The sequence below is a fragment of the Ornithorhynchus anatinus genome, chromosome 4 (assembly GCF_004115215.2).
Source record: "Ornithorhynchus anatinus isolate Pmale09 chromosome 4, mOrnAna1.pri.v4, whole genome shotgun sequence".
NCBI classification, from domain to species: domain Eukaryota; kingdom Metazoa; phylum Chordata; class Mammalia; order Monotremata; family Ornithorhynchidae; genus Ornithorhynchus; species Ornithorhynchus anatinus.
In genome coordinates, this window is record NC_041731.1 from 72,404,907 (window position 1) to 72,417,771 (window position 12,865).

Below are 12,865 nucleotides of genomic sequence, written 5' to 3' on the forward strand. Positions count from 1 at the left end.
ACAAATCTATGCGATCAGACATAGTCCTTTCACATGTATGGCTCATAATCTATCATCCTCATTTGACAGATGCGGAAACATGGATTACATAATTGAGTTCTTTACATCTTATAAAATAACTCAAGAACCAATTTAAGGAAAATAACATTTTTATAGTTCTCAGTTTATAAAGCTATCAGAATATGGTCTATTATGATGAGTAATCTATTAGAATGATGAAGAGCATCTTTTCTCCTAAGGATTTAATAGGCACAAGAAAACCATGTATATGACTTTAGTGAGCCCCTATAGTTAATTTTCTTACTTACTATGTAAATATAATGTTTTTTATTCTCCTCTGTCATTTGTGTCCATGTAATAAAATTATCAATTCAACTCACCACATGTCCTAAGTAATTTAGCCCTGGGAGACAATTACAATGTTTTTTGAAGTTCTAATGTGGAATGGAACAAATTGTAGTATTTTTTGTTACAAAATCATAACTTATGGTAAAGAGCAGCCCTTTTAAATTGAAGAACATTTTTCCAAAATAAGAAACCCTGTAGCAGAAGTGACTGTAAACCCAGTCTGGGAATTTAGAAGTGGAGAAACTTCCCAAAGTGATCATATTTTATATGTAGAAATATGACTTTTGCTAAATAAAACAGGGGGAACAGTTGCCTCCTGACAGTTATGTTTACATGGCTCTAGTCAGCAGGAATGTTATGAGTCCCTATTGCCTTTATAAAACACTGAAACATGTTTTCAGGGAGCAGAAAGTGATCAGGGAGTTTTTTCTGAGCACTAATGTAGAGGTTTATAGGATGACATCCAAAGGAGCAGACATTTTCTAAAGTATGTTTATTCCGTTTGACCTGATCATATTTTTTTAAAAATTAACATTGATCTTTGGGAACTGTATTATCAAAGACCCATAAAGACCCTTTCCCCCATTATCCCTAAGGGAAGTGGCTATTCCATCCAGGGGCAATGGAATCATAAATCACCTATTAAACCACTTGTGTTAAAACCATCCAGGCATCTCTTTTTTAAGTTATTATATGGTAGTACATACGTATTTCCTGATCTTCATGCACACAGGTCTCATTGTTAGTTTTGGTTATTTTATAAAAGCAGCATGGCCTAATGAAAAGAGCATGGGCCTGGGAGTCATCCTGCGAGCAGGGATTGTGTACACCACCTCTGTGGGATTGTACTTTCCCAAATGCTTAGTGCAATATTCTGCACACAGTAAGTATTCAATAAGAAGCAGTGAGCCCTACAGGCATGGGCACAGGCCAGGGAGTTAGAAGGAGCAGGGTTCTAATCCAGGCTCTGCCACTTGCCTGCTGCGTGACCTTGGGCAAGCCACTTAACTTCTCTGTGCCTCAGTTATCTCATCTATAAAATGGGGATTAAAACTGTGAGCACCATATGGGACATGGATTGTGTCCAACCTCCTTCTCTTGTATCTACCCTAGCGCTTAGTAGAGTGCTGGGAACATAATACATAAGCACTTAAATGCAATTTTTAAAAATTGCATTTTTTAAATTAAAAAAATTTTGCCAATTTAAAAAAATTGGCAAAGGTTACAATTATTAAAATGAGCTATACAAAAAGAGGTCTCACAACACTTCGACTTCTAGACATGAAATGCATTCCCCAACCCCCAAAACATAAACCAGCTCAAACCTATTTTCCTTCCTGACTCCTCTAAAAACCTACCCCCTCCACTTAAACCTCTGATCCCATTCCTTCGTACTTTATCACACCACTTGCCCCCACCCTCCTTATTTTCCACAGTTCACTTTCCAATGGCTCCTTGCCTACTGCTTTCCAAAAAACCCCACAGAAGCATCCAGTTATCACTCCATTTCTCTCATATTTAATCCCAGCTCTGGCACGTCTGCTGTGTGACCTTGGGTAAGTCATTAACTTCTCCGGGCCTCAGTTACCTCATCTGTAAAATGGGGATTAAGACCGCGAGCCCCATGTGGGACAGGAGCTGTGTCCAATCCAATTTACTTGTATCTACTCCAGCACTTAGTATATTGTTTGGAGCATAGTAAGCACTTAAAAAGTACTATCATTATTATTATTCCTCCGAGCTCCTTGAGTAAGTTGTCTACATATGCTGCCTTTCCATCCTCTCCTCCACTTCACACCTTGACCCTGTGGAATCTGGCTTCCACTCCCTTCATGGAAACTGCCCTCTCTGTAGTCACCAATGATCTCCTTTTTCTCAAATGCAATAGCCTCTAGTCCATTATAATCCTCTTTGACTTTCTGGTTGCCTTTGCTATTGTGGATCACCCCCATTCATTCATTCATTCATTCATTCATTCATTCATTCATTCATTCATTCGTATTTATTGAGTGCTTACTATGTGCAGAGCACTGTACTAAGCGCTTGGAATGTACAATTCGGCAACAGATAGAAATAATCCCTGCCCAATAGAAACCCCCTCCTACCTCATCTTGTTACTCTCTTACTACAACCCAGCCCCCACACTTTACTTCTCTAATGCTAACCTCACTGTACCTCGATCTTGTCTATCTTTCCCCTGATCTCTCTCTCTCATGTCCTGCCTCTGGCCTGGAATGTCCTTCCTCCTCATATCAGACAGGCAATTATTCTCCCCCACTTCAAAACCTTACTGAAGGCACAGTTCTTTCAAGAGGTCTTCCCTGACTAAGCCCTTCTTTCCTCTTCCACTCCTTTCTGTATCGACCTGACCTGCTCCCTTTATTCGCCCCATCCCAGCCCTAGAGTACTTATGTTCATATTTGCAATTTCTTTATATTCATATCTGTCTCCTACTGTAGATGGTAAGTTCATGGTGGGCAAGGAATGTGTCTATTATTATGTTGTACAGTTCCAAGCTCCGCACATAGTAAGCATTCAATAAAAATGATTGAATGAATGAATGAAGCTTTATCAAAACTTGGCTCCACTGACACTGTCCTTTCCTGGTTCTCCTTCTCTCTTTCTGGTCACTCTTTCTCAATCTCCCTAATGGGCTTCTCCTCTGCCCTACATCTTCTAACTGTGGAAGTCCCTCAGGGCTCAGTTTTGAGACCTTGTCTCCTCTCCACCTCCACCTATTCCAAAGGAGAATTCATTCCTTTTCATTGCTTCAACTATTATACTTAGATGGATGATTCTCAAATTTACCTCTCCAGTCCTGATCTCTCTCCTTCCCTGCAGTTTCATAATTATTCCTGCCTTCAGGACATCTCTACTTGGATGTCCCACTGACACCTGATTTTCTCACTTTCTTCTTGACCTCTGCCTAGCATTTTTATGACTCTAGACAACACTACCATCTCCCCTCTCTCCTAAACCTATAATCTTGGCATTTTCCTCCAATCATCTCTCTCATCCAACTCTCATATTCTTATTCTTATGAGAAGCAGCCTGGCTCAGTGGAAAGAGCCTGAGCTTGGGAGTCAGAGGTCATGGGTTCGAATCCCGGCTTTGCCACTTGTCAGCTGCGTGACTGTGGGCAAGTAACAACTTCTCTGTTCCTCAGTTCTTAACTTCTCTATGCCTCAGTTACCTTATCTGTAAAATGGGGATTAACTGTGAGCCTCATGTGGGACAACCTGATTACCTTGTACCTACCCAAGCTCTTAGAACAGTGCTCTGCACATAGTAAGCACTTAACAAATACTAACATTATTATTATTATCATTATTATCATTATTATTATATTCCATGTAATCCTGTCCATTCTACCTTCACAGCATCACTAAAATCCACCTTTTCTTATCCATACACACTGCTACCATGCTAATGCAAGCACTCATTTCCCACTTTGACTAATGATAATAATTATGGTATTTGTAAGTGCTTACTATGTTGTAAGTGCTGGGGTGGGTACAAGCAAATCAGGTGGACACAGTCCCTGACCTATGTTCGGCTCACAATCTGAATCCCCATTTTACAGATGAGGTAACTGAGGCCCAGAGAAGTGAAATGATTTGCCCAGGGTCACACAGTAGAGAAGTGGCGGAGCTGGGCTTAGAACCTGTGACCTTCTGACTCCCAGGCCCTACTGCATTAATTTCACTGATCTCTGTGCCTACATTCTCCCCACTCTGAAATCCATACTTTGCAGTGCTTCCTGGATTTTTTTTTCTGAAAAATGGTTCAATGTTTATCTCCCTACTCCTTAAGCACCTCCATTAGTTGCCAATCCAAAGCTGCATAAACAGAAATTCCTTACCATCGAGGCAGTCATTCAGCTCTCTCCTTCCTAGAGTAGGAATCTACTATATACTACTGATCCTACTATATAACCCAGCCTGCATATTCCTCGAACATCAACCTACTTGCTGCCTCCATCTCATCTATCTTCATGCCAGCTCCTTGCCTGCAACCTCTCTCTGGCCTTGAACTGCATGGCTTAGTGGAAAGAGCCCGGGCTTGGGAGTCAGAGATCAGGGTTCTAATCCCGGCTCCGCCACTTATCAGCTGCATGACTTTGGGCAAATCACTTAACTTCTCTGTGCCTCAGTACCCTCATCTGGAAAACGGGGATTAAGACTGTGAGCCCCACCTGGGACAACCTGATTACCTTGTATCAACCCCAGCATTTAGAACAGTGCTTTGCCAATAGTAAATGCTTAACAAATACCATTATTATTATTATTATTGTTAGATGATAGACCTCCAAATCTCCTCACCTTCCAATCCCTACTAAAATCACAACTCCTCTAAGAAATCCTCTCCAACTAATTCTTCATTTCACTCTACTCCCACTTTTTTCTGTCACGCATATGCACTTTTGGTATCCTTGAAGAACTCGACATTCACCCCTCCCTCAGCCCCACAGCCTTCATGTAAACATCTTTTTACTTTATTTCCTTTCTCTGTAACTTATTATATTTTCTGTCTTCTACCTATACTGTAAACTTCTTATCCCTATCAATTCTATTGTACTGTACTCTCCAAGTGCTTAGTATAGTGCCTTGCACACAGTAAGAGCTCAGTAAATATTATGACTGATTGACTGTCCCTGGACTGATTGACTGTCCCTGGTTGTGCTCAACACAATAAGGATGCATATTTGATGAAAGGAAATGCTTTAAAAAATTAGTCTTAAAATTGGATTTCTTATTTTATGCACTCAGGTGACATGAATTAGCTGGTTTTCTGGTTAAACGGTGGTTAATGGGATAGAGTATACTGCTTTTAAAACCAAATATTGCCAAAAGAAGCTAATTTTGGTAAAACAAATTATCTTAGTACTAAAATAGGCATGTAAGTTCAGTTCAAGATAGTGACAGGGATCAAGAGAGATAATGAGATTTTTTGTTATTTTTTTAAAACACTTATTATGGAAAAAATATGTAAATTACCTTCATACCTAACCTGCAGAGATTTAAGTAGCTTCAATCACTCAAGCATCAATTTTCAAGGCTTACTATTTTAAGGATCTGGGTATTGTCATTCCTAACTAATCGATTCAGTGAACATGTGTTATTAACACAGTGTGCTATTAACACAGCACACTGTTTAGAAAAAAACTGAAGTCAAGATCTGTTTAAGATGATAAACTCATATTCTTAGCATACTAAAAACACAAGGACACTAATCAGTATTCTAACCTAATATAGTTAGAAATATAGGATATATTATTTCAACAACATCAAAGGATGGACCAGGGTCCTAAAGCCTTTGTTCTGAATTATACCAAAATCACAATGGATTGTCAATAAATTCAAACCTGTTATAGATCAATTTTTTTCAAGGTTAATTTCTGTCTACTCCTGAAGACATAAAATACACAAGTGTTAGGAAAACCTTCATTTTTATTTTTAAAATGTTAAGTATTAGAAATATTTAAGTTACTTTACTTGGACTTAGTATTGTAAAATGGGGACACACAAACACACAATAGCTGCTGTTACCTTAGTAACCTTTTTATGATGGCAGTTTTCAGTTGGAGGCCTCCTTTACGTCTGAAAAGGGATTAGAGCTTAGTCAAGCCATTAAAATGAAATAGACTTTGAGAGCCTTAAAAAAAACTTCACATTTGCTTTATTTTTGAGTCTTGGAGATTATTGGAAAAGACACTGAATCAGAATGTAACTACACTGCTATAAAGCTATATTGAATTTGGTGTCCTTATGAAAACTTATTATCTAGGAATTAGGATAGTTACAGGGACGGCTTGCGGACAGTAAACACTGAAGGAAGATAGAACAAATAGTAGAAGAATTGAGCCGGAAATACCCACTTCCATGTACCTAGTGAACATCATATCAGTAACAAGTATTTGCATTTTCATAAATCAGTCCCGGGTTGATCATTGGTGACAATAAGCAAAAATGGACAGAAGGAATAATTAATCATAATAATGATAATTGTTAAGCATGTAACATGTGCCAAGCACTGGGGCAGAAACAAGATAATCAATCAGGTCAGATATAGTTTTGTTGCACACAAGGCTCACAGTCAAATGGGAAGTTTTAAAGCTAAGTCTGAGCTGGGCAGTCATCGTGAAGTGATGTCTGATTAAATCTCTGCTTTAGCAAATTTGTCAGGGAAGTTTCCCCACACTCTTCTTACAAGCCAGAACCACTGGAGAGTGAGGTAGAAGAAGCTCCTACAAGCTAGGGATCAGGTCTATTAATTTTGCTTTTCCAAACACTTAGGTGCTGTGGACTTAGAAGGGGGTTAAGAAATACTGTGGATTCACTGAAAAAAGGACTAGGCTACCTATACATAGCTCAACATGAAAGAGGAGTACTAAACATCCATGGGTTATAGGGAATTGATATTGATTCCTTTGATAGATAATTGATCTCATGTCTGCTCTTCCTCTGATTACTTTGGCAAGTTTCAATCTAGCCATCATGAATTGAGTCTAAGGTAAAAGGAGAAACTAGCAAGTTTTTTTAGGCAAGGCCTTAAATCAGGCTCCCACTCATACCCATCTTCCCTCTGACTTTCTGATCACTGTAGGCAATACCACCATCTTCCCTGTCTCCCAAGCCAAGAAGCAGCGTGGCTCAGTGGAAAGAGCACGGGCTTGGGAGTCAGAGGTCATGAGTTCGAATCCCTGCTCTGCCACTTGTCAACTGTGTGACTGTGGGCAAGTCACTTAACTTCTCTGTGCCTCAGTTACCTCATCTGTAAAATGGGGATTAACTGTGAGCCTCACTTGGGACAACCTGATTACCCTGTATCTACCCCAGCGCTTAGAACAGTACTCGGCACATAGTAAGCGCTTAACAAATACCAACATTATTATTATTATTATCCTCGATTCATCCCTTTGATCCAACCTGCACATTCAATCAGTCATGAAATCCTGTCGGTTTTACTTACACAATATCTCTAGAATCTTCCCTTTTCTATACATCCAAACTACTTGTTATTTCCACCTTGACTGAATGCATCAACCTCCTAACTGACCTTCCTTCCTCCTACCATTCCGACCCTTTCAAGATTGTGGCCACATTGTCACAGGTGTTACCCCCTCAAAGTTGTGCCCACTCCACCTTCCCCAACATGTTTTTTAATGGTTCTAGTTAAGCTCTTAATAAGTAACAGGCACTGTACTAAGCTCTAGAGTAGATACAAGGTAATCAGGTTGGATATAGTCCATGTCCCACATGGGGTCACAGTCTTAATGCCCATTTTACAGATGAGGTAGCTGAAGCACAGATAACATCATGCTCCCATTTTATCACACTACTATGCCCTGCTCTGGCCTGGGCAGGAGTGTCACTTCATTCATTCATTCAATAGCATTTATTAAGCACATACTATGTGCAGAACACTGTACTAAGTGCTTGAAATGTACAATTCAGCAACAGATAGAGACAATCCCTGCCCAATGACAGACAGGCTCACAGTCTAATTTGTCTAAACAGATGGCAGAGCAAAACAGAACGAAACGAAAACAAGACAACATTATCACGATAAATAGAATCAAGGGGATGTACACCTCATTAACAAAATGAATAGGGTAATGACAATATATACAAATGAGCACAGTGCTGAGGGGAGGGGGAGGGGAAGGGAGGAGCAGAGGGAAAGTGGGCTCAGTTGAGGGGAGGTGAAGGGGGAAGAGGGTGGAGGGGGAGCAGAGGGAAAAGGGGAGAGCTCAGTCTGGGAAGGCCTCTTGGAGGAGATGAGCTCTCAGTAGGGCTTTAAAGAGGGGAAGAGAATTCGTTTGGAGGAGGTGAGGAGGAAGGGCATTCCAGGACAGCAGTAGGACATGGGCCAGGGGTCGACTGTGGGATAGGTATGAATGAGGGACAATAAGGAGCAGCAGAGGAGCAGAGTGTACAGGGTAGGCTGTAGAAGGAGAGAAGGGAGGTGTGGTAGGAGGGGGCAAGGTGATGGACAGCTTTGAAGCCAAGAGTGAGGAGCTATTGTTTCATGCGGAGGTTGATAGACAACCACTGGAGGTTTTTAAAGAGGGGAGTGACATGCCCAGAGTGTTTCTGTAGGAAGATGATCTGGGCAGTGGAATGAAGAATAGACTGGAGCAGGGAGAGACAGGAGGAAGGGAGATCAGAGAGAAGGCTGACACAATAATCCAGCTGGGATAGTATGAGAGCCTGTACCAGCCGTTTGGGTGGAGAGGAAAGGGTGGATCTTGGCAATATTATAAAGGTGAGACCGGCAGGTCTTGGTGACAGATTGGATGTGTGGGGTGATTGAGAGAACTGAGTCAGGGATGACACCAAGATTGCGGGCTTGTGAGATGGGAAGGATGGTGGTGCTGTCCAGTGATGTGTCTGTATATTACTCCCCTTCTATCTACAGCCCATATATCATGTTGGTATGAAATTCCAACCTATTTGGCTTCCTCTCGTTCTTCCCTTTGACCACCACCATTTTAAGGGCTATGCTACCCTACACCACCACTCCTCGCAATGGTAATTTACTACTATTTCAATTCCCATTGAAGAGGAATAGGGAAGGGGATGCTCTGAATGCAGAAATAACATGATGATCAGTGAAGCTAAAATAACCTCTCATCTCCATGCAGAGACTGAAAAAATGCTACCTAAGGTTGCTTGAGGGTTGGTCCTTACCTGAAATCAATTGCATAGAAATACTGTTCCCTTTCAAGATCTCCTCTGGTTCAAGAAGTATTAAAATTTTCTTTCAGTGAAGTAAATCCATTTATACATAATTTATTTCAAGTTAATTTCAAATTACTGGTTTACCCACCTGCCAGAGTCACTATGATTAAAGATAAAATATCTATTGAGTTTTTTTCTATTCCTTAGAAACTAGACATGCCAATGCTGAAAATTCTTATTGTCTTGCATTATAATCTTTAATATAAGTCACATTTTGGAGTATGGATTTGGTTTTGATTTCCCTTACAAAATAATTCTGAGATTAATAATTTTGCTGCCTGTTAAGCTTCCTAACATTTTCATTTGACAACAGAAAAAGAAAAATCTTGACTGGGGATGTCTGTTATTTGACTCTCAAAAATGTGAACAAGACATTTTCATAATGTAATTTTAGTCATAAAAGGAGGGATCTTTTTATTGACTCAAAAACATCACTTGCGGTATTACTAACATTTCAGTTTGAAAACTTGATCTTTTAAAATTGGTTGAATGCCTATTTGATAGGCTTTAGAAATTGTATTTCATTTATTTTAAATGTTTTGATTTTGGTCTGAAATATCAAAATAAAGTTGGTTTCCATATGCTATTATATAAACTACATGAAGACAAATAATTTATCAATCACATATTGATTCATGCTTACAAATTTCACAAGAAAAGTTAATGCATTTTCCTTTTTGATTTCCAGGACTTGGTATAGGTTTTGTGCCACAACATGGTCAACGTAAAATAGGATAAGAATTAAAAGAAAACGCCAGGCAGTTGTAAATAACCATGGTTTTCATTTTATAATAAACGTAACAAATCTTCATTCATTTCCTCCTCATCTCCAAGCCATTAGATAACATGTTTCCTATTCTGGTAACACTCGCTCAAGTGACAACAGCTACCATTAGCTTCCTTGTTCAGACATTTCTCTTCTTTTTCGTTCTCTGGTCTACTGCTTCCTTCATTTCATTTCCTGCCTTGCTCTCCCCTAAGCACCAAATTGAACAATTGAACTGTAATAATCACAAAGAAAGGAAGCATGCTAACTTTGGTTATTGTTGGATTTTTAAAATGCTATTCCTTCCCTAGTCTTTGTTTGGTAAGGTCTATCGATCTTTGCTGGTAAGGTCTATACCAGCAAATTGGCTATTCAAAATTTACCTTCAGCTATGCAGGCAGTTCAATCTCCCTAAAATATATTTATTTGGCAGAATAAGATAATTTAGGCCGAACGACAAATTACTTAGATTCTTCAGGCCAGTGTTTTGGAGATGCTTCTCTAGGAAGATAGACTTATCGTCAATCACATTTACACTGAGCACTTACTGAGTGCAGAAAACTGTTTTAAGCATTTTGGAGAGTACAATACACCAGAGTTGATAGGCATGTTTTATGCCCACAGGGAGCTTACTTGTTTCTTCAGCTTGGATGAAGGAAAACTGGAATGGGAATTTGAAAGGTGTGAAGAAGATCAACATAGAATTATTGTTTGTCCAACACCCATCAGCAAGATGAGGGGGCATCATTTAAGATGGAAGGTTAGTAAGTTCCAACAATATAAAAAAAGCACTCTTTCAAATGGTGGTAAATTTATATAATTTGGTAAATAAGGAAGCTGTATGAGGCAGAAATAGAAATAGGTTCAGTTGAGGTTTGAATTGACATCTAGGGTTGAATGGTACAACACAGATTATTAAAATGAAACGTTAGGCATGAAAGATGATACATCCCTAAACATTAGTATCAAGTATTAGTATTAGTTACTCTAAGCATCCTGTTGCTATTATTAGAAACAGAATACTGGGTTGGCTAAGCTATTGCCTAATAATGGGATTAATGATGATAACAATAATCATAATAATAATAATAATAATAATAAATATTAAGTGCTTACTATGTGCCAAGCACTGAACTAAATCCTGAAGTGGATAAAAGATAATCAGGTCCTACAGGGGGTTAAAGTCTAAGTAGGAAGGCATTAAATACCCATTTTGCAAATGAGGGAACTGAGGCATAGAGAAGTTAAGGATTACATAAGAATTTAATTTGATAATCAATAATAAAGGATCTAGTAGTCAAGAAATATGCTAAAGGTTAATGTTAGGAAGATTTACTATGAAGAGCCTGGAAAAAATCCTGAAACGTGCTGACGTAACAATTGCCACAAAATACAAATTGACATTTCTATGGTGTTTCCAGTGACAATGTATGGATCAGAAAACTGGTGGTGAAAAAACAGGATAGAAAGAGCATCGACTCTTTTGAAATGTGGTGTTGGAGAAGGTAGGCTTTTGTGAATACCATGGACTGCCTGTAAAACAAACAAATGGATTTTGGAGCAAATTAAGCCAGGCTGGTATTTGTAAGGCCAAATGACTTTATTTGGATTAGCATATTTTGTACACATCATCAGGAGGACTAATTCTTTGGAGAAGACACATATGCTAGGAAAAGTCCAGGCAAAACATGGAAGAGGCAGGCTAGCAGCTAGAAACTGTAACAATAATAACGGAAGAACTGATAGACGGCTATGGATTATGATGGAAGACAAGACATTCTGGAGAAAATATAACCATATAGTTGCCATGAATCAGAAACAACTTGATGGCACTTGATAATAATAATGATAAGGATTTAAGCACTCACAACTTCCCACTGCACTTATGTATACATCACATATCATTGAGAAGCAGCATGGCTCAGTGGAAAGAGCATGGGCTTGGGAGTCAGAGGTCATGGGTTCAAATCCTGATTCAGTCGCTTGTCAGCTGTGTGACTTTGGGCAAGTCACTTAACTTCTCTGTGCCTCAGTGACCTTATCTGTCAAATGGGGATTAAGACTGTGAGCCTCACGTGGGACAACCTGATTACCCTGTATCTCCCCCAGCGCTTAGAACAGTGCTCTGCACATAGTAAGTGCTTAACAAATACCAACCTTATTATTATTATGATTATTAACTTCTCTGTGTCTCTGTTACCTCATCTTTGAAATGGGGATTAGGACTGTGAACTCCACGTGGGACAACCTGATCACCTTGTATCCTCCCCAGCTCTTAGAACAGTGTTTTGCACATAGTAAGTGTTTAACAAATGCCATCATTATTATTAAATATACTCTAGCGGTTCCTCTTAGCTGCAGGGCATTGAAAGGATTGTAAGCTACTTGACAGCAGCGGTCATGTATGCCAATTATATTGCACTTTCCCAAGAGTTTCGTTCATGCTTTCTGAATAAGGAAGGCACACAGTAAATCCTATTGATTAATTTTTATTTAATTCTTATAATTAAATGTGGTTTCTAATTCATAAATGAAAGTTAGATGAAAGGATGAAGTTTAGGAGATGATAATGCTGACAGTAAGATATTACATAAAGGTTTGGAAGTATGACATCCTACCTTAGTGTTTGCACTTGACATTGATCTTTTTTTTTTGTGGTATTTTGTCAAGTACATTGCCAGGCAGTGTACCTAGCACTGAAATAGACACAAACTAATCATGTTGGACAAAATGTGTGTTCCACGGGGAGCTCACAGCTTTAGTCCCCATTTTATCTAAGAAGGAACGGAGGCACAGGGAAGTTTAGTGACTTGCCCAAGTTCACACACCATTCAAGTGATGGACCCGGGATTTGAACCCAGGTCCTCTGACTCCCATACATGTGCTCTTTCTACCAGGCTTGAGCCTCTGATGGAGTGTGAGTTGGAATTTGAGCTGGAGCATAAGTGATCTAGTTTTGATGAAGTGGGTAGTGAGAGAAGAGAATAGATAGGTGACAGAGTAAAAG